The sequence below is a fragment of the Cebus imitator genome, unplaced genomic scaffold (assembly GCF_001604975.1).
Source record: "Cebus imitator isolate Cc_AM_T3 unplaced genomic scaffold, Cebus_imitator-1.0 Scaffold48, whole genome shotgun sequence".
Classification (NCBI taxonomy): Eukaryota; Metazoa; Chordata; class Mammalia; order Primates; family Cebidae; genus Cebus; species Cebus imitator.
In genome coordinates, this window is record NW_016107363.1 from 803,770 (window position 1) to 826,537 (window position 22,768).

Genomic DNA, 22,768 nt, shown 5'->3' on the forward strand with positions numbered 1-22,768 from the left:
ACACCTGTTTTTTTTTTTTTTTTTTTTTTTTTTAGAGGAAAGTTGTGATACTCTGAATTAAAGGAAGGAATATAGGCATTGTCATCTTACCCAAGACCAAACTTCAGCTGTAGACCCCAATATCATTCTTTTATCCCCTTAGGACCTCTGTGTCTTCCTTTGTATGATAGGGGATAATATATGCTACATTTTTGGATTTTGATGAGGACCAAATGAGATGAAATATGCAAAATGTCTGGTATATCCAGTCCTCCTCATTTTCTTAGAAAAGCAATATGTGAGTTTGTACATCTGTGACATTTTGTAATAATAATTTTTCTTGAGCAGATCTTTGTTGCCAGTTTGCTACTTTATGAGGCAGAGAGTTTTTAGCCTTTTTCTAGGACATCATTCATTTTGCCAATGTTCTCTTCCAAGAGAAATGTGTAGGAACCTAATTGTCTGTATTTAGGAAATACTGAAAAACCAAAGCATCCCTGTACAATTCTTTGTTGTTCTCCTAGTCCTTTACATAAAGAAAATTCAAGTTTCAATTCAGCTGTTTAATGAAAATTAGTAGTTCCCAAAACCTGCCATAATAAGTGCAGCTTTCTTTGTCTAAGAAAAACCATTTGCTAGCACATCATGTCAGTTTAGCAATATTTTCATAGAAATGTGCAATGGTATGCCTGGTGAAATCATTGATGCAATCCTTAATCTTTTTGGGGAGAGGGAGCAAAATCTTTAGCACTCCTTCATTTTGATGTGCACAGTCTAGCCTGTCCATATTTCTCATTTTAATTAATGTAATTAAAAGAGGATAAAAGGCTGTGTTAAAGTTTTGTGTGTTAGATTATTGGGATCAAGAATAATTAAAATGTATGAAATGTGACAGATTCCTAAGATGATAGGGAAAAAGGAAGGCCCCTTTTCTGAATTTAAAGTGTACCAAATGATTTTTCACAAGATTTAGAAATGTCCATGGATAAGAAGCATTTATGATATGGAATCTTCACAAATGGACAAGACAGAAGGCTTGAGGGGGTGCTTGTCCTTATGTTATCATGAACAATTTTATCATTTATGTTTGCAGCTCTCCTTCCTGTTGCCTTCTTTGGAAACCAAGTGGAGAATAATATTGATTTAACACGTACTATATGCTCTAAGTTACTCTACAAAGTACTTTCTATACCTCAGTTCATCTAACCTTACCAGAGCCTTTGATAAAGAGATATCTCCATTTTATAGGTGGTGAAACTGAGGCTTAGAGGTGAGGTAGCTGTCATCTGCTAGGTCGTGCTGCTAGGAGGTAATAGAACGAGATTTGAATTCAGGTCTTTTTGCTGGACTTACTCAATGACGATACTCTGCCTGTTGCAGGAGGCAGATTATAAGTATGGATTAGAAAGTGGGTAGAAACTGTTGAGGATAACTCTTTTGAGCATTTCTTTTTTACAAATGCACCTCCACCTTTGTGTGTGCCTCATGCATCTTTACCTACATTACAGATGCTTCACATATTTCAAACATTTATTTTCTATATGGTTACTCAGGTTACATGTTGTTGCTTGAAAGTTAATTAAAATATGCAACATTTTCTTTTTCTGCCTTCTAAGGTAAAACAGATGCAACTTTTATCTCTCATATTCATTTAGGACTATCAGTTTTTTAAATGTTAAACAGCTCTTGTTTAAAGACATTAGGGTTTAGTAGATTGCATTTTGTTTTGTTTAATATCTTTACATAGCATAAATTAAAATGGACATCTGTGGCAGACATTACTGGAGTCCTCCATTATTTTTGCTGTTCTTTGTGGGCATACAGTTCCCAGCCTCCTTGCAGGTGAAGTCATGGGACTAGTTTGACCACTAGAAATGATATCATTCATCCCTAAGCTGAGGAGCCTAAAAACCTCTTCGGTTCTCTCTTTTGTGTTGTGGTAACTGGGAAATTATTGGCTGAGATCACAGAGGCACAAGAAGGAAGCAAAGCAGATCCCTGAGTCACTACTTAGAATGGAGTATCTGGAAAGCCTCTGGGCTTCCAACCAACTTTGCCTGAGAGAGAAATCAAACTTTCTTGTGGTAAGCCATTGACATTTAGGATCGTATGTTACTGCATCATCATCTGTGCTAGACCGACTTATATGACAATTCTTTTTCAACCTCCTCTCCCACATTTATCTTATTGGACTTTGAAATCTAAATGTCTGGATTACTCTTGAATAAAATATTTAAAAGCATGCACACATACAAATGCATACATTTGAAAAAGTAAACTTAAATAAACCTTATTAGATAAGTGGTTTGAAACTTTGGTAATATCCCTTACAGCAATTAGAATTTCTCAGTAGAAAGACCAGAAGGTAGTAATCTAAATGAGCTAGGATGAGTGATGTCTACCTTTTTAAAGTTCTCCAAAAACGGGAACACTGTCATTTCCCTGAGTGACCCATGTCAGTTCTTATCTCAGTATTCAAAAATCTTCCTTAGGTTCCAGAAAGATTTTAAATGACCTAAAGAGGGATTTAGGACTCTTTTTGGAGGGCCTTCTTTTCCTTCTTATTTTACACCCATAAAAACAGAGATTTAAAACTTGTTTATTGCAGTCTTCCCCATTATAGCCCTTCATCTAGGAGGCCACCACCCTTGCTGCCACTTACCCTTCCCTTCTGTATCCTGATCAGTAGAGATGCACTTGACCTTTCCCCGTAATCCTCTAACAAGATCCTGCCTAAAGCTGGCTAGAATGGAAAGACTATTTGATTTTCTAGCATGTATGAAGCTGCCTCTTTGTTATTACCTGCCAGTGTCATGTTGATGCTGCCTTGCTGTCTTGTGTCCGTGTAGATGTCTTTTAATTCTGCATTTGTGTTTATAATTTTCCTTCCTATTTATGTTTTTCTTCTTCCCTGGAATACCTTCTCTAGCAGCTAAAATTTGACCTTAGTCAAAATTTTTTATCCTCTGGATTTTGTGTCATGCTTAGTAAGGCCTTCCCCCGGCTATCAAATTGTTTTTTAATTCCAAAAATGTAAAAGCGTTTTTGACCATGGGCCTGACCCAGATCATACTTCTCCTGATTCCAGCTCACCTCTGCCACAATTAATTTTGTCTTTTTTGTCCTTTCTCCTATATACTGCATGCAATTATGGTCATTTTTATAACTCTCTTATCATTCTACCTAAATAGAAAGTTCTGAAGGTCAGCAGTTGATTCCTTGTCTCCTGACAAGTGTCCTCCACTTCACAAATTCCTAATAAACACTTGGTTGAATTTCTCACACGTATTGCCTGTTCTTCCCTGCTCTTACCCCCACGAAGTTTACTGTTATGAATGTGAAATTTCACTGTTTTTTGGAAAAACAATATGAATTTTGTTCCTATTTATCAGGTCTCTGAAATTTCCAAAGTAGTTTTTGTCTTACCTTGTCTAATACCTAACAGTATATTTTCTAAAAATCCTGATTAGAATGAACATAATGATCACGAGGAATTAACGATCTGTAGATTTTATAATTTTAATATTCTGCATAAGTGTGATGCGTAGATATCCAGCTTTCTCATTACCAAGCTGAGCTCACAGAGCATGTGCTGGCAGAAGGACTCAGGCAGTGTGCTTTTGTGCCTTCCAGCTCTTGAATGCAATTAGGCCTTTGAGGACTGTGCATACCCCCTACCGTAACACACATCCCATTCTATTCTAATTGCCTACTTAATTATTTTCTCTGTCTTTGCCAAGCTCTTTTAAGGCAGGATCCATGTGTATCTTGGTCACCATGTTGTCCCCAAAGCCTAGCATAGTGACTGGCAAATAGTAGGAGCTCATTTAATGAGGGAATGGATATGTGAATGAATGGATGAAGCATGTATTCATCCCGAAAATACAGTTGTTTTGTCCTGGTGTATAATTTCAGAAAAGGAGGCCCACCTTTTGGTCATTTTTACTGCTTTCTTTCCTCGATTCAAGCAATTTGGCGCATTTGTGTTGTACCATGTGGAAAATGGCTTATCAGTGGCTCGCCCACATTAGATGGAACTTTGAGATGTGCCCTAGGAGTAAAGATGATTGTGCAGTCTTCCCTTTTCTGCTTTCACCCACCTTTTGGATTTTAACTAGTCAGTTAACTAATTTGTGTTGAAGTTAATGGTGGAAACATGATTGCTTCTATTAATATTACCAATAGCTAACATTTATTGAGTGTTTGTTATGTGCTAGGCTCAGTGTTAAATGTTTCACATTAATTCTCGTTGGAATCCCCCAGCAGCCCCATGAAGTTAGGCACCATCATCATGCCCTGTGTTATAGGCAGGGACCTCAGGCCTCAAGTCATACAGCTAGCAAGGGTCAGAGCCAGAGTCTGACTCCAGGTAGTCCATTTTAGATTCCGTATAATGTTGTTGATTCTTATGAAGTTGGTATCATGTGTCTCATCTGTTCCTGGTGAAGATTAATCTCTTGCTGTGTTCCACCTGTCTTCTTGTGTCATCATTGATCACTTGTGAATTGCCTCTCATATGACCATGCTGATCATGAGTAGCTGAGAGAGTAGTATACCCATTTTTAGAGGAAGAAACAGGCATGGAAAGTTAAAGTGACTTCTTTGTGGCTACACTGGGTTACAATGTCACTGCTTCCACTTGGCCATTGGGGGCCCCAAACTGTTAGATTTCTTAATGGACTTTTTGAAGGATATTGAGGTCTTGGGTAAACCATCTGCCTCCCCACACGCTCTGAGTTCTGTGTGACGGAAACTGAAGGCTGAATATTATTCATTTGCTGTATTCTATTTCTCTTAGTGGGAAGTTATTCCAGGTCTCATGATTTTCACCATGAAAGGTCTTCTGGGAACTAGAGAGAAGCATTCTGAAAGAAGTTATTAAGCATTATTAATACAATTACATACAACAAAAGACATAATTTAACTTCCCCACATCCAACAAAGAAATTCATTTGAAGCTTCAGGAACTCCAGCTGGAAGGGCAGAGCTCATCAGAGTGGGTTCCCCAGGCGGGGGAAGTGGGCAAGGAGCCGTGCTAGCTGCTTTGTCCTTGGGGACACTTCCGTGCATGATGGAATATTCCTTCCTCCCAGCCTCCCCAACCTTTCCCTCACCCTTCACTTTTGCCTGCAGTGCTTCCTTATCACAGGCATAGAGTCCAGAATATTGGCTGGCTCTTACCTCTCACCTGACTCAGGATACTGCTCAGGTAGCATTGAAGGAATATTGATTTTAAACAATTAAAGATGACCACGGAAATACTCAGATGATAGAAATAGTGGTCAGCCTAGTGGTTGGAATGCCTCGGTGATTTTTTCTGAGTTCATTCAAAATATCAGACATAGCTATTGGGTATGTGACATTGTGTTAATCTTCACTGTAGTTCTATTCAATATTTTACTTTTTTTAGTTGCAGTAGCCCATAAGGTCCTCGAAAGCAGACACTGTGTTTACACTCAGTCTTTAGAGCTGTGCATGGCATAGAGTATGTGCTCAGTAAATATTTAATGATACAGATGAAGTTATTGAAGATCCCACAAGTTAAGTTACTTGCCTAAGATCACATTGCTAGCAGGAAGGAAAGGCAGGATTTCAACCCAAGGCTCTCCAAATATATAGATTTCTTTCTTTCAGATTGCTTGGTTGGGCTGCCTGGTGGTGTAGAAAAAATGGAGATTGGAGACCCCAAAGGTATTCAACAAAAGCTCTATCTGAGGTCTAGGAAATGTGGGTTCTGACCGATCCTTGCTGAAATCCTGGTGTGACTTTAGAAAAGTCCTTTCTCTACTTACGTCTCCATTTTCTTATCTGTAAAATGAGGAGATGGAAGCAATGCTCTCTGAAGGTCTAAGGGTCTTCAGATGCCCCTGGGAAGGTTTATGCTTTGTCCTCTTCTGCATGCACTTGGAATTGGGGTAGGGGTTAGAGGGCAGGTGACTAACTCACCACCCAAGCACGTGAGGAAAGGGGTCACTTGTGCTTTATTTCAAGGTGCACAAAAACTCAAAGGTGACATAGTCTCAGGCCAAAAAAAAGCAGGCAACACCCCAAAGTGAAAGTTGAAGAGAGAGGAGAGAGAGAAAAAAAGAGAGACACATTTGAAGGCTTGACACAGCTTTTAATTTAAAAAGCGCTCTGATTCCACTCCTAGGTTAGCACAGCATATAATCTGAAACAGGCGCTCAGGTTGATAATTGTGCCCAGATTTGATCCCTGGCACATAAGAGCACAGCTTTTAAGAAGGAAAAAACAGACATGTGTCTTTAAAGCCTCTCTTCTTATATGCGATCTTTTTCGTGCTCATTTGGACGTTGCGTAGCTGGGCCTCTGCATCCAGCAAAGGCTTTCTTCCCCTCTCCCTGGCTTGGGGATTATTGATTTGGAAGGCAAGGCTAATTTACATGTAAATAAATCTCAGTGCTGGGCAGCGGGAAGGGACGTCCAGATGCCGTGACTGACTTGCTGACATCACAGCTTCATTAGCATGCGGAGGATGCAAGCACTGCAACAGCGACTTCCCAGGCACCACCAGCAGCGCCGCCGACAGTTATTATTTTTTGACCGAGCAGCACATTTCCTGGTTCAGCGGCTTGGGCTCTGCGAGCAGCTGACTAGTCGCCCCGGGTCTGGCTCAGGATCAGCTGGTGACGCTGAGGCTGGGGTCTGTGACCTCTTCCTTCAGACTGTCGTGAAGAAGGGGAGTTCAGAGGAAACGGGGGGTTCTTGGGAAGGCGACCCGAGCGCTCAGGCTGGTCCAGAGGAAGAGTAGAAGTCACACTTTTTTTTCCCTGCTTGGTGAATTCCCCAGCAGGGGTCTGGGTCCAGCAGTGCTGTTTTCCCCGAGGGAATGCGGAGCAGCTCGGCTTGAGTCTGCTGCCAGCTACAGGAAGGGTTCAGACTGAAAAGGGGGTTTGAGGAGACGATGCTTTGCCTGCCTGAGGTCCTGCTTGCGTTCTTAGAAGTCAGACCCAGGGAGAAAGTGAACTGACAATTGACAAGCTCCAAGGGTCTGGCAGAAGCTTCCTCCGAGACTGGGCATTTCATCCTCCCTGGAGGTGGGTAAGAAATTTGCTCTAATTCACAAATTAAACAGCAGTGTATTTTTCTAAGGATGTTTAGAAAGCCAGATCTAGGGACTTTGCATTGGGGGAGGATATTAGGGCTTCATTTTCTTGGCCAGGTAGCATTTTTTGGTAGTCCTCCGACCCCTTTTGCCTTTTCTATGCTTATTAGAAAGCTCGATTGCAAAGTGTTATGTCACAGCTCTAGGGGGTCCTGAAGAAGCACTTAAATCTTGGCACTTAAGAAGAAGCAGTGTTTGTCTAAAAGTGCATCTTTCTTCAAAAAACAATAATAATATGGGGAAGGGGGCTAACAGACCAAATACCTGATTGTGTTTATGCACAGTAGTCATTTCAGCACGTGATGTCAGAAACCATTAGGGGATCTGAGGAACAAGGACTTAGCTGAGACTTCCAGGTAAAGAAATGGCTCTCAAATTATTTAGGTTTAATTTTAGACACTGCTTTCAGATTAAAAATGGTGACAGAGCTCCAGAATATGACTGCATAGCCTGGCTGAAACACATGATTTGGTTTGCCCTCTATGCTGGGTTTCTTGAAGGAGTGTTTGTAGTTAGTTATCCTCACTCTTGGCTTCTCGAAAACCAATCATAGCATTACTAATTTGCCATGGAGGTCTTGGGATGAAAGACAGATTTTTAATCCCATGTTTTTTTGTTTTGTGGTCTTGGACTATGCGGGGGTCCAGTGGAACTTTTATGAACCATAAATAATCCGAGCTGAGCCAAATCACACCGAGGTTAGCGATCCGTACCAGATGTGATGCCATCCGCTGGTCCAAATGTGGCTCTTGTCTAACTTAGGCACATAGATCATTTCCCCAGTGAGAGAGTCCTGCTTCCCATATCAATGCATGTATGAGCACAGTCAGGGGAGGGCTCCAGTGTGCCATGAATATGTAGACATAGACTGCCGTGTAATGAATCTGCAGCTGGTAAGGCTGTGATTTGCTTTGCCTGCACATCTCTTCCCAAAGAGTGTTTTAAACCATCTCAGTGAGACTTAAACTAAATGAAGCAGCCTTGCCTATTTGCTAGAGGCCAAATTGGCTGCTGTAATCCTGCTCCTCAGAAGGCTTACTGCCTGCTGATGGCTTTCACAGATGGGTCAGGATGAGTGTCCCCAAGGGCTCCAGAGTAAGTCACAACTTTGACGTAATTACCATATTTTGGAAATTTGGATTTTAATGCCTCCTTGAGTGCTTGTAAAGGTTTTACCTTTCCATCAACTGCTCTTTCCCCTCGGGAATTCTGTTTTTAATGTGAAAATTAAAACGTACTGGCTCCGTCGGGCATCGCAGTCTATAAAGAGTCATGGGGCAGCCAGAAATAGTAAAATAGCATTGTTTGAAATGGTGTGTTTATAAAAATTTACCCATGCAATGTGAGGGAAAAAATAGAAATACAGGAAGAAAGATGGATTTATGGAAGCTTAAGGAATGAGAAGGGAACTCAGAGGTTAGACAGTATGAGATGATCTTTATCCAGGGCTCAGACTCTGTAGTCAGAAAGAGCTGAAGATACTTAGAGCTACCCATTCCTGCCAGTGAAGTGGAGAGAGCAATGGAATCTGTAGGTAGGGTGATAGGTGCAAGGATTTAATGAAATGACCTATGAAAAGCACTGTGGCAGCCACACAGTGAATACTCGGTAAATATTAGCTATCGTTGTTGTTGTCATTGTTACCATTTTGTCATTATCATCATCAGTGTTGTTGCTAAAAACATAATAGTCTATTAAAAAGGCAACATGTTCACATCCATTTGCCTGCAGAGAGGTTTTGCTAGCAGAAAAGATGCCATCTCTGGTACTGTTATATTCAAATGATTCCCACTCAAAGAAACTTTCCTATCGATTGAGTTGACAGAATAAAGTGTATTATCCAAGACTACTGTATTTTGCAGATCTCAAAGTGACCGGCTGGTATCATGAAAATCATTTAGAACTAGCTGGGGCTCAGGCAGCCTTAAAGAATGCATCCTGTTTTGGCAGCTGGCAAATCACATGTAGAAAGCTGCGGGGTCCCAGTTGGAATCAATGCATTTCTGGATTTCTCTTCTGCTCCAGCTATGCATGTGAGAGACAGTCCTTTTCTTTCTTCATTCTTTTCAGTGCAGACATTGAGCATTTTCTTCTCCATCCAGGGAGGCTGTTGAATATATGCTTAACCTGCTAGTCGGCTCCTCAGAAGTTCCAGGACTGAATTTTTGCCACCATCTGGGTGGCTTCAGCTTATGGGTTGGCTGCTAAGGGAAAGGAATAGGCCTCCCCTGCCTGCCTGCCCTTGGCCTAGTCCGTCTGCCTTTGTTTTGTGTCACTGCCACGGCACAATTTTGCCAGGCTCGTGGTCTGACTCCTTTATGCTGGTGGGCCTACTTGAGTCACACAACTGGACTGCCCTCCCTTTCCTCCCAACATCTTTCTTTTTATTTTAGGAGAATTGGAACTCCAACACAGGGGTCTGAAATACAAACGTGAATTGGAAGAGTCAGAGGAGTCTGCCATAAAATTCTTTCTCAAGAAACTCAGAACTGGCAGTTGGTCATTCCTGGTTGCTACTGATCTTTAGTAGAGTTGGGTTTTACACGGAGAGTAATATTTATACCTTGACTATAGGCCACCTCTTTTACTTCCTGATGGGATGTGTGATCTCAGGAGAGTGGCCTGACCTCTTTGAACTTTGGCTTCCTCATATGAATATTGGAAATAAGGTCCCCTGAAAAGCACATGGCGTTGCTGGGAAGATGGTTGTAATGCCTTTGCCCAAGTCCTGGTACTCACCGGATGTTGAGCATGTTTCCCAGTTAATCCCAGTCTGTGAACAATAGGGGGTAGTAGTTTTAATATTTGTTTAACAGAGAAACTGAAGGCCAATAGAATTGAATTAGAAATCAGTAACAACAAGGTATTTAAGAAATCCAAATAAAATGACACAGCAGGTGACAAGTGTCGGTACCCCATCTAGTGCTGCTTTCACTAAACATAGGTTCCAAACGCTCTGGGTTTGAGAAGCACTCAATAACCAAATTGTACTGCCTGCCTCTAATTAGCAGAAACCTCTTTATTTAGTAACCCCCAAGCTGTGGTCATTTCTTCTCTGCTCTCCGTAACCACACGGGAGTCAAAAGGCTCTGTCCCTCAGATAGGAATCCTGGGTGGCATTTGGATAAAGACTTCTGTGCTTAGAGACCCACTGAAACTTTTCTCTGTTCAATCCCTTCGTGATTGTGGTGCTTATATCCAGGTAGCTTCTGGTGACTATGAGCTGTTTGCAAACTAAGAAGCCTGGGGTTGAGGTATTGGCCAAATCTGCTTTCTTTGTGGATGCTTTTGAGTGACATTTGGCTCTTTGCTGTGTCTTAACCTGTAAACATTTTAAACGAAATGCTCTGGCTTTTATACCGTGTGTGTGTGTGTGTGTGTGTGTGTGTGTGTGTGTGTGTGAATCAAGCAGGGGCAAAGATCTCTTTTGGGGATTGAGTCAGTTGAGTTTGGAGACTTGGTTTTGTTTTTTCCTTAGCCTGTTGTCTAAGCAGTTTATTATTTGGCGTCTGAAAACCATAGGCTTGCTTCTTGTGTTATTTCCCTGGGGATAAGGCGGAGGAGAAAAAAGCAAGGCTGGAGAGAGGAGAGAGAGTATGAGTTTGGATGGAGCGTTAAAAGGTGGGGAGGGAAAGGAAGACAGAATGGGGAAGCAGCTGGGAGAATATCAGAGCAATTGCCAATCCACCATGAAAGTGCAAAGCTGAAGGTTCCCTTTGGGTGAAGTTGCAACTCAGAAGGCAACTCTGTTCTCCTTTAGCTAAAAACTCCTCTCCCCATCTGTCCTACAAAACTCACAGTGAAGCCATTTTAAATCCTAAAACCCTCCTTATGACTAAGCACAGCACATGTTTTCCACTAGAGCACCATGGACCATTTTTAAAAGTATATTAATTAAAAGGAGCAGATTTTCAAGTACAATATGAGCCTGCCTTTCCCTGATGGGTATAGAGGGTAAACTTCAGCGCATGTTTGGCTATGAATTCTGTAAAGATCAAACTGGCTGAACTAAGCACTCAGCTATGAGTGCTGACTTGGAAGAGGAAACCTAGCACTCCAGGGGGCACAGAATCCAGAGATATTACTTGTTGGAACTGAGGGCGTGAAGAAAATCGGGACTGGCATCATTTAACAAAGCATTACCAGAGTCATGCTCACTGAGAACAGCAGAGTGAACCTACAGGAGGAAGCAATAGTGGGGGGTCTCTGATAGCTCCCTTCTTCCTGGTGATAGTGTTTGAGCTGCTGTCTGTAAACCAGCCTGGGTCACTGAGGCAGCACAAGAGCCCTTTCTTTATCTCCTCGCACATGGAGCAAGATTCACTTCCTGTTGGAACATTTTCCTACCCAACACCCAGCGTTTCTCAGGTGATGGGAAGCTGACTTGAGTGCCTCCATTCCTCTCACACTGGGAGTGCTATTGGCCTCAAGTCACCCTCCTCTCCTTGACTCCTTAAAATCAAACCTTGTAAATATTTTTCAGCCCCATCCAGGGTTAAAGGTAGCCAAGGCAGAAATTTTTAGCATTTCATTTCAACTGGGCAAGATGCCATTTTTCCAGCTCTTTTCTTGGCATCCATTCATCCGTTATGAGTCCTTTGAGATGCCTGCTCGTGAAAGTTCCAAGACTTAACGAAGAAACAGCCATATTTTCTGTGGTCACAAAATCTGGCATGGCTTTAAGGTAACTGTTATATAAAGGCAATGTATGTTTTGGGTGTCTATGTGTCTGTGTATAGTCTGTGGTTAATGTTGATGTGGATGTATAATAACTGTCATAGATTGAGCTCCTACTGAGTGCTTGCTGACTTGAAAGATGCTTTACATACCTTGCCTGTTAATTCTTACAGCAATCTTGCAGCTAGATATTATTGGTTCTATTTAATAATTGAGAAACCAGGTCTCCTGGAAGTTAAGTAATTTGCTCAAGCTCACACAGACAGTAAAGAATAATGCTGGGATTTGAACCCAGGATAATCAGAGTCCAAATGCTGTCCACCATACTAGGTTTCTTTATACTTTTCACTATAATGTCCCCTGGGGATTTTTTTTTTCTTATATAGCTCCTTTATGAATCCCTCATTTAAGAAACACCTCATTATTTAGCCATTGAATTAAAATCTCTTTGGCTGATCTTTGCTAAAGTTGCAAACACCCAAGAGAGTATGTCAGACATGAAACAGAACATAGTGGTGTCTTCACCTTCTGCTTTTAATGTGGCTTTTAGAATGAAAGTGTGATTGGTTGGAAAGTCAGAAAACACACTGAGATGAGAAGTAAAAACTGCAGGCAGATGGAAGAAGTTCTTTGCTGGGCTATAGAGAACATAGGGAATTCTGGTCTAAACTTGTGTCTGTGGGCAGACTGATGGGAGTCTGGAGAGAGGGAAGCCCAAGCTTGTTGCTCTTGATCCCCAGTTGTATGCACATCAGGTTCTAACTAAAATGTATGTTTCCCTTTTCTGAGGCTCAATTCTTTCATCTTGAACATGAGGGTCCTAAATCAGGTGATCAGTAGATTGTCTTCCAGCCATGACCTTGATGAGTGCGAACTTTCAGAATGAATTCAGCCTCATCAGGGAAGGAGTGTAATTTGCTCTGTCGGCCACTCTTGGCGGGGAACTAAAAGGTCAGGTTTTATATCAGAACCTGACTTATTTGTGTTGTGAATATATCCTGGAATATGAGAAGTGGTAGACCCTCAGAAAATGATGGGAAGCTTCCTGGAAGAACGTCTGACCTTTGGATGCTTTGCACTAGTGAAGAGGGGGTGGCAGTGGGCAGTGTGTTGGTGGTGCTCATTCACTTTCAGAAGCTCCCCAGGGCTGAAGCATCCTACAGAGTGCCAGAGACCAAGGCTTCTCAAGTTTAATGTACATCTACCTGGGGGTGTTGCTGAAATGCAGATTCTGAATTGTTAACAAGCTCCCCTGTGATGCTGATGCTACTCCTTCTAAACTACCTTTATAATAGGAGTAGAAGAAAGAAAATTTGACTAAATTCAGAAGGTCTAGAGTCTAGTTATTGCTTATGTGAGTAAACCTCAAATCATTCAGCTGCTCCATGACTCAGTATCTCCATCCACAGAGTAATAAAACAATATCTAATATTTAGTGATTACTTACTGTGTGCCAGACATTGTGTTCACTGTTTTATGTGCCGTATTTTATTTGATCCTTGCCTTAGGAGCCAGGCTTTGTTACCATTTGCATTCTGCAGTAACTAAGCACAGAGAGATTGAATAACTTGACCAAGGTCACACAGCTGGTTAGCGGCCAACTTGGGATTTGAATTTGTATCATCTGACTTTGGAGCCTTCACAACTTATAGATATGATAGATGTGAAACATCTTGGGACTTACTGTGTGAATGTATTGTAATTTATTTATATATGTACAATTTCAAATATTTTGGGTACTTGAGATTATAAGAAGTAGATGTTTCCCAGATGAGGTTGTATTGTTTTTTAAGTAAAAAGTTCTGATTTATATAAATCAAAGTAAAATGCATTATGAAATTTCTAAGAGCACAGGTGTTTGCTCTGTTGTCACCTGGGCTGGGGAGGAAGTGGTACATGAGAGGAATATTCTGAGGAATGGAGGGTTCTGGTTAACTGAGTTTTTGGCTATTTTAAATTACATCCCAGTTCATTATCCATCTTGGTTTTATAAATTTGGACAGTATGACAGATCCCTTTTCTGCCTTAATAGGAAGAGCAGGGTTAGCTCAACTGAGTTTATCTTGTGATTCAGGCTATGGCAACCATGCAAATTATTGTCCTGAAAATAAATTCCCCGTGATCCTATTTTGTAAGGAAGCCAGAAGAGGTCGATGGTGTACAATATCTCAGTTTGATATTTGTCACCTCACTAGACACCAGGCTGTTTGGACTTCACTCTAATAAATGTCCTCACCATATGATTAGTATGGCAAATACCTGGCACCTATATCACCATGCCCACGTCTCCTTTGTCCACTTCAGACCTCACAAATGATCAACACCTTTTTTTCTATCAAGCCCCAATGCATCCTCAGAGTCCTTCTCAACACAGCACTGGAGGCACCCTGTACCCATGAGTTACAGGTGGCCCAGGAGATTTACCCTACATGCTAACTCTACCCTTGGATACTTCCTGGAAGTTGGTTCTCTTTTCAGTTTAGTAAATATATATTGAACACCTAACAATAGCCTATGTGTGCTGAAATGAAACTGTTTTCCATTTACTCTGTATTTTATTTGTTCTTAGGAATGTGGATGTTCTGCAGACTTACTGAAAGTTTTAGTCATTTACTTAATGGGTACAATGTACACTATTCAGGTGATGGATATACTAAAAGCCCAGACTTCACTGCTGCGCAGTATATCCATGTATCAAAACTGCACTTGTACCCCCTAAATTTACACTAATTTAAAAGAAAGTTTTATTTCATTTTTGGTAAATTAAGGTTCTAATAGTCTTTTTTCTTTTTCTATAGGACATACTGTTGTTCTGATTAATATGGTGACCATTCTTAGGGCTCCTGTCCCTTTTCATTACCAATGATTTAGGGTCTTTCTCCAGGTCTCCTGCTGTGATGCTGTCAAAGGAATACCTCCTTTACAAGGGCTGTTTTCTGTAGGCATGCTCCCGGCAGTCAAGCCATTGGTTAGGTAGTCAGTGCACATGAAGTGTCTGTTCCTGGCTCAGCAACTACATAGAGCCCTCAGCTAAAGCTCTCCCCTTCCCCTGACAGCTTATCCATCAAGAGTCAGAACTTCATTTAAATCGCTGCCTGAGTCTATTACTTGCATTTTAGTGCATCATCCCAGAAGTTGCCAGGAAAGCCTGTCAAGACTAGAAGCTTGCCACGGACTAGACAGATGACACCCTACCCTTTCGTCCTGTGCAGATTGGGCCACCCCGAAGTGCCTATTAGGAAGGAGGGTCAAAATGCACAGCAAAGAATTCACAGCCTCCTCTCTCAACAAGAGGAGCTTTGATTCTTGCTAGACTGGCTTTTGAAGGGGGAATAGGTAGAAAACAGCATAATCATGGGCTTGATTGATCAGAAGCTTTAACCTGCCTTCTTTTCACTGTGTCAATTTGGCTGCCTAACCAGCTGCCTAAACACTCATGTTGTTTGCCTTTATAATGCTTAAAAATGGTTTTAAATCCTGTACCACTGAATTGCTAAGATGCAGCATCCTAAATGGTAACTATGATATCATGTGCTATTTTGAATTTTTAAAAGAATGTTACAGAGAGTGAGAAATAGCAATTGAGCATCTGTGAGATGCAAGGCACTGACTTTGGCCCTGTGGGTAGTTTAAAATATCACAGCCGCTCTTTTGCGTTTAACCAGTTTTCCAAACCAGATGTTTTTAGCTTGAGATCCCTGGACAGCAAAGGAGCAGACAGAATTGATGAATTTTCTGAAATTTAATGCAAAATTTTCTGTGTGTATGTATATGTCCATTTTAAAGGGAGAGGATGCCGGCTTTTATCAGATTCTTAAAGGCATCAAGTTACCCAAAAGGTTAAGAACTGCTAAGCTGGGTGGTGGGTTGTTGTAAACTCATCCAGAGAAATCTCTACAGGTTAATGTGTGACTGCAAAAACAAACAAAAAAAAAGTTATTCTGCCCCAGAGAAATGCAACGTTTTTCTGCATGATTACCTAGGATCTAATGTTAAACGCTGTGGAGCAAGAAGGAGAGAGTTACCTGATTTTCTTCCATCTTATAGATGAGTAAATTGAGGATCGAGGTCTCAGATGCCAAGGCCACAGGAGTTCTTGTTCCTTCTATCTCTCACATACTTTTTATTGTTCACTCAACAGTTTAACAACTTTTTGAACATTTGCTTTGTGCTAGGCCAGTTTTTCAGTATTTCTGTACTTGAGGCATTCTTTTGAATACTTGACATTTTGCAGTACAGTAACAGAATTAGACTATTCCACTATAGTTATGGTACATTCTCGGCAATAATATTATCTTTCTCTACCTAATCTTAAACTTTTGCATACTTTCATTTAATTGAAGACAAAGGCCTTTAATGTGATACTGGTTAAACACTACTCATCATGTCGTTGACATTTTTGACATAATTTTAGCAATATGCATTTTCAGTTATTGTAAAAAATATATATAAAAAATAAAATTGAAACATTGATCATATCTTGTTTGTAGCCCACTGGTTGCAGCTAGTTTTTGACATTAGAGAGTCAAAATTTCAAAGAGCTATATATTGAATGCTTATTGTTCTAGATGTAGGATTTTGAAATTTACATTATAATGGGAAAAGTGTATTATAGACACAACAGCAAATAAAATGGTTTCTGAGAGTGATAAACGTTAAGGAAAAAAAAAACACTTAAAGGATACTAAAATGGAGAGTAAGTGAGAAAGGCAGGTGGGCTGTTTTTTATAGGATCCTTGGTGGAGATGTCTTTGGTTGATTATGGGAAAAGTAAAAATCAGGCCAGCTCCTGAAGCACTGAGGGAAGGGTATTCTGGGATGAGGAGCAGTCACTGCAGAGATCCTAAGAGAAGGATAGCCTTGGCAAATTCAAAGGACAGATAAAGGCTGCTGAGGCTGAGCATGATGCAGAATGGGGTAGAACAAAATGAATTTGGAGAGAGAGGAACAGACCAGGTTATATAGGGTCTGGTAGGCCATGGTTAAGGAGTTTGTGCTTCATTCTCATTGTTATGAGAAGTTAATCGTGCATTTTAAGCAGGAGAGCTGACTGTTATCATCATTGTTTAAGAAACAAACAGCAGTGGAAATTAAATTCTAGAAGGGCAGGGTGGAAGCAGGAAATTAAGAAGTAGGCTATTGTAGTAGCCCAGGCAGGAGGTAATGGTGAATTGGACGAGGATAGTAAAGACAGAGGTGGTAAAAAGAGATAATGAATAAATGACTAAGACTCAGCCCATCCACCAAGGAAGTCCACAGTCCGTGCCTCTCGTTGTTCATTTCATCAACTATGCTAAAAGTGTGTGGGCGTTCCTACATCTAGTAGGCTTGGGACACATGTTGGGGCCGGGATGGAGGAGGGATACATCCTTCAACCAGCACCTTGTCAAATCGGAGGATAACACATTTTTTAATATTTTCAAAACCTTACCCCTGTAGACCATGTGAATCCAATTCATCAAGGGCTTCTTTCCAAAAAATCAGGAAACTAGGAAATGTTATTTTCTTTCTGTGTATTTCCCTCCTTCCTTTCACTGCTGCAAGAATGAGGAAGCGAGCTGTAGCTCAGAACAAAACCACAAAAACCTTTTCCTAGATCCAGCTCGAATCAGGGAAATCAGCATCTCACTTGTTCTGCCTGTCCCTCCTGTAGAAAACCCCGAGAATTTTGCTTTGTTTTGTTTCTTTCTTTGGACTTGACTAAAGCCAGGTCTCTCCTGAAAACAATGTCTTTCCCTGTTGTGTCTAACTCAATCTGAGTCCAGGGGCTTTACATCCACTGTTGGTGTCTGGTAAACCTCCAGTCACTCGATTCTCTTGTTTCGCAAGTCCACTGGGGTCGTCCGGAGCCTCTGGCCTCATTTGCTGAGCAACATGGATTTCTGGGAAGTTTTTGCCTCCAGCCCTTCAGCACAGATATTAAAGGACCCCTGTCAAGTTTCAAAGGGTGTGACCTTTGCCAGAATCCCCACAAGCCAAGCCCCTGAGGGATTCTGCTGCCAGCTGGCTCTCGTCCATACCAGAGATGGCTGAATTTCTGTGGTTCCCTGTGCATGGAGCTGACCCAGTTCCCCTGGATGAAAGGCGGCCTAATATAAACTGAAAATGTTATTAATAAGCAGCCACTTAAGAATTTCCTATGACTTGCCAGTGATTTGGGGGCCTCTATGTGAACAGGGAAAAAAGCACAACTTGTTTTACATGGATTAAGGGACTAGTGCAGTCAGTCCAGAGGGGCCGCCAAAAGGTATTCAGGTGTTTGGTGAAGGGCTTTGGGTAAGTTCCATAAAATCTTTGAGTCTTAGTTGTCCTATCTGTAAAAGGATAAGGATGACAGTAATTCCCTTCTCATGGTGTGGTTTGAGGATTAAACTAAGGAAGACATGGAAAGTTCTTGACACAGAGCTTGGCACATATTCAGAACATGTTTTCTGAAAAAAATTGGAAAAATCACACCCCCAAAATGAAGCCAAACTGACCTTATGCCCCTGGGCTCAGGGGAAAAAGAGTAAGCTTGGAGTTCCAGATACCTCCAACATTTGGTAGTAGCCACAGTATACTTGGCTTTTCTGAACTTCACTTTCTTGATCTATAAAGAGCCCCTGCTCACTTGACTAACCTTTTAGAGATTATTGGCAATTTAAAAGTTACCTGAAATGAAAGGTCTTGGTAACACTAAACACCTTGATTCATCCAACGGGTCATTAATTTACTGTCTAACTTGCCTGCCTTATTGCATCTTGGTATGAAAAAAAAGTCATGGCTTTGGTATGAAAAAAAAGTCATGGCTTTGGTATGAAAAAAAAAGTCATGGCTGGATGAGGTGGCTCATGCCTATAATCCCAACACTTTAAGAGGCCAAAGTGGGTGGATAACCTGAGGTCATGAGTTCAAGACCAGCCAGGCAAACATGGTGAAACCCCGTCACTACAACATACAAAAAATTAGCTGGGTGTGGTAGCGCATGCCTGTAATCTCAGCTACTTGGGAGGCTGAGGCAGGAGAATCGCTTGAACCTGGGAGGCGGAAGTTGCACTGAGCCGAGATTGTGCCATTGCACTCCAGCCTGGGCAATGAGAACAAAACTCTGTTTCAAAAAAAAAAAAAAAAAAAAAAAAAAAAAAAAAAAAAAAAAAAAGTCAGTATGACCTTGAAGAATTAAAAACTTGGTCAAGGATACATAATCCTTTGATAGGAATAATAATAAAATTACCTTGCTCAGTCCAGCACACCTGTAAGCATGCACTTAATATAAATGCTTATATTTGCTAAGACTTATCAAAATGAATTGTTCACCACCCATCTGTTTTCCATTGATCTCTTTCTGTCCTAACTGGAATAGATTAGTAGGGTCTAGATTGAATTTAGAGAACAAGAAACCTAACTACTTTTGTTTGTTTGTTTGTTTGACTTTGTATCCCTAGACATAGGTTAGGACCTAGCCACAGTGGCACGTTGTCAAATTTCATTATATCATGTGTGTTGTATATGTTAACTTGTTAAATCCTAATGGCAACTCAGTGAAGTTAGGATTTGAACCCAAATCAGTGTAACCACAGAATCTAAGATCCTAACCCACTGCAGTGTACTGCCTTTAAGTACTTAGAGAATATCTTATGCCTCAGATCTTGTCTATACAAGTTTAGCCAATCTCGTCAACAATGAAGTTAGAGCAGGTGGCCTGGAACAGAAAAGCAAACAAAGAGGTGTTTTGTGGAGTCTTCTGATCCTTGCCTTGAAGTTTGGAGGTGAAGTATGTTAGAATTCAGTTTTCATTCATTTCCTCAGAAACTGTTCCCAGAAAGGATTTATCTGGAAAGGAAGTGCTCTTAGAAATTGCTCTGATAAGTGTCCAATGAAGCAAAAATGTACATGCCATAAAATCATAGGTGGCATGTAGACAAAGTAAAGAAATATATACATAAAGTGGAGAAAATATCTAGAAGGCATAACCAGCTCTATCTACCTTGGTTTATTCTTTGCAGAGCAGCAGGGCTGACAGGCAGCCAAGGAAATAAGAGCTTTTCTAGATATCCCACAGCCTTGCATAGGGATACAGCGATGTGGGGATGCAGGTAGCAGTGTTGCCATGGAGACACCATCAGTGGCCAAGCTCTTCTCCTTTGAGGCTCACTCCATCTACTCATCACGAAGTTAGATTAGTTCTCTGTGTGCTTGGTAGACGTATTCCCTCACTGGCTTGTGCATGCTTTTAAAATAAAAGCAAAACTCCTTAACATGCATTGTATGTGGAGCTCACCAGCTGCCATCTTGTTACCATCCTAGACTCCTGGCAGTATCTCAGTGACACCACGTTCTCTCCCGCTCCCATGACTTTATTCACCTGTTAGGAATACTCTTTCATTATCTTTTTGCCTAGAAACCTCTCCTACATAGCAATCTTTGGGCCCAGCTTCCTCAAGGAGGCCTTCCCTGATTTGTTGTTAACCAGGAACCTTCTGTAGCATAATGGCTGACACATTAATGATGACCTAACAACAGAGACACAGTACCAACCACTGTCTTTGTATTAAAGCTTTTCATTTTGTAAAATTGCAAGGTTGATCAAAGTCACAAGAATAGTATAACAAAGTCCCAAAACCCTCCTAGATTTTTCAGTTAATATTTTGCCACATTTGTGCTGCGTATTCTCTCTTTTCCTCTCTCTCTCCACATACACATGCATACAGACATATTATTTTTGTTGAACCATCTGAGAATAAATTGCAAACTTCGTCCCTTATCTGTACATAATTTAAGTGTCTTTCTCTTCAGAACAAGAATATTTTCTTAAATATCTTTTTCATATAGGTGATGGGGAGGAAGGCAGCAAATCACACTGCCATGTGTGTACCTATGAAACAATCTTGCATGTTCTTCACATGTACCCCAAAACCTAAAATGCAATAAAATAAAATAAAATAAATCTTTTTCATAAGAACTCTCCACTTTGAAATTTATGGTCTAGCTCTTTCTGGCTATATCTTTGTGTCAGACAGAAACTCCTTTTTATTTATTTATTTATTTTTGACCTCTTGCAACACCTACCACAATACATGGTACATGGTAAGTGTTCAGCGAATTATTGTTTAATAAATGAAGTTGACTGCCACAAGTATTTCAGCATTGCCTCTGTTGCCCCTTTTTGACTCATGGTTCCCGCTGCAGTGGAAACTCTACCTTGTTGCTTGAGCCTGCTTGTCTGGCCTGTGGGAGAGACCAAAGAGCCTCAAGGAGTGGTCTTCAACCAATGGCTGTTGAGAATTGGTGGATAAGTACCCCTGCTTCCTTGACTCTCAAGGGGAATGTATCTGAGGAATGTTCTGTACTGTCTCCCATGGGTCCTCAGCTGAAATGAGTTCTGGTTGCTCAAAGCTGCTTCCTGTTCATTAAGTTACCCCCTATTGGCATCCTACCCTTCCCCACGTTCATTCTTCCATTCCCTTTCAGGTCTTTTTGGGATCATCCTTCACAAGATTCAGACACCTTCCGAGAATCTGATTCTGGGGAAACCCAGTCTAAGATGCTGCCCCTCAGTGATAGAGGCATCATTCCTGCAAATCAAAGTACATTAAGAGATCTTTAAATTATGTGTTTCCAAGTAGAGTCAGCCAGGGTACTTATTTTTAAAAGGGAAGGCGTTTCTACTGCTCAGAACTTACAAGATAAATTAGTCTAAAGTAGGGCACTGCATATAATTCATTGAAGCATTAATTGGCATATTAAGAAGAGGAAACAACTGCCCCTGAAAATTACCCTGCACCAACTTCAGCAACCCCTGGGAGGGAGAAGCACTTCTTGGTGCAGATGGCCAGAGCCGCTGGAGCCCAGCCGGAAGGGAGGGAGTTGGATAGGACCAGGCAGTGTGGTCTTGGCACTCAGCACACACCAGCCTCATACCCAGCTGGCCCCGTCACAGTCTCCGCCCTTGAGCTTCTGTGTTTATTAGGAAACCATTTTTCCTTTCTCACAGAGATAGAGATCTCGTTCCCAGACATGGCAAGTGTCAAGGTTCATGCCTGGGTCCCTCATTCAGACTGAGTGTTTGCCAAAAAAGGGGAAAACAAAGTATTGTGGCCAGGGGCAGGGATTTAAGGAGCCAGTAAGGCTGCAAATAACAGGATATGCTGACGTCTGGGTATCAAGACAGAGGGATATAGAAATTCCAAGGAGAAACGGGTTATGGCGGATAGGAGAACTTTCCTTCGCCCACTAAAATGACACCATCCTCTGAATTTCACATCTGTGCTTGGGCTTTGGGACAGGCAGTGGCCCAGCCAGTTTGGTCACTGTCATTAATGCAGACAGCGGTGGGGGAGGAGGGAGGCCACAATATCACCTCCTGAGAATGACTCAGGCAGTGTTCTTCCCCACCTCAGGACCTGTCTGCTCACTTTTCCTCCTCCTGGAAAACTCCTACTCTGGTTTTTCTCATATCTGCCTCATAGCCAGTGTTCTCATCACAACTCAAATGTTACTTCAGTGGGAGGCCTGTCCTGACCCATCCTCAATTCCTCTTTCTTATTTCCCTATTTCTGTCATAACACTTATCACAGTCTATAAATGGCAGGTTTATCTGTTTGTTTACTTAACTGTTGACGATCTTCCTCACTTGGCTCAAAGCTCCACACAGGCAGGCATGTTGTCTGTCTTAATGACTGTTGTGTGCCCAGCATCTTAGTGCAGTGCCTAACACGCAGTAGCTGCTCAGTCAATGTTGGTGGGTGGGTGGGTGGGTAGTTGGTTGGTTGGTAGCTTGGTTGGCTGGATGGATAGATATGTATGTATGTATGGATATGAATGGATGGATAAATAGATACGGATGTACTTACAGATATGAATGGATGGATAGATGGATGGATACATAATAGATGTATTTATGGATATGAATGGATGGATAGATGGGTGGATGGATAGATATGGATATACTTACAGATATGAATGGATGGATAGATGGATGGGTATGTATAGATGTATTTATGGATATCA

The 22,768-nt window shown here is 41.3% G+C and overlaps 1 protein-coding gene across 6 annotated transcripts in view; it reads left to right on the top strand.

The window, feature by feature from the left end:
• Positions 1-22,768, top strand: part of PRICKLE2 (prickle planar cell polarity protein 2) — a 364,780-nt gene that overhangs the window by 220,101 nt on the left and 121,911 nt on the right. The window contains exon 1 of one of the 6 annotated variants that reach the window (XM_037738028.1): positions 6,324-7,038. The exons of 3 other annotated variants lie outside the window; for them this stretch is intronic. The gene's annotated coding sequence lies outside the window, so the exon portion shown is untranslated. Of the gene's footprint in view, positions 1-6,323; positions 7,039-8,128; positions 8,198-22,768 lie in introns of those variants that run through there. 2 more of the 6 variants (XM_017527346.2, XM_037738029.1) reach the window with 2 other exon arrangements.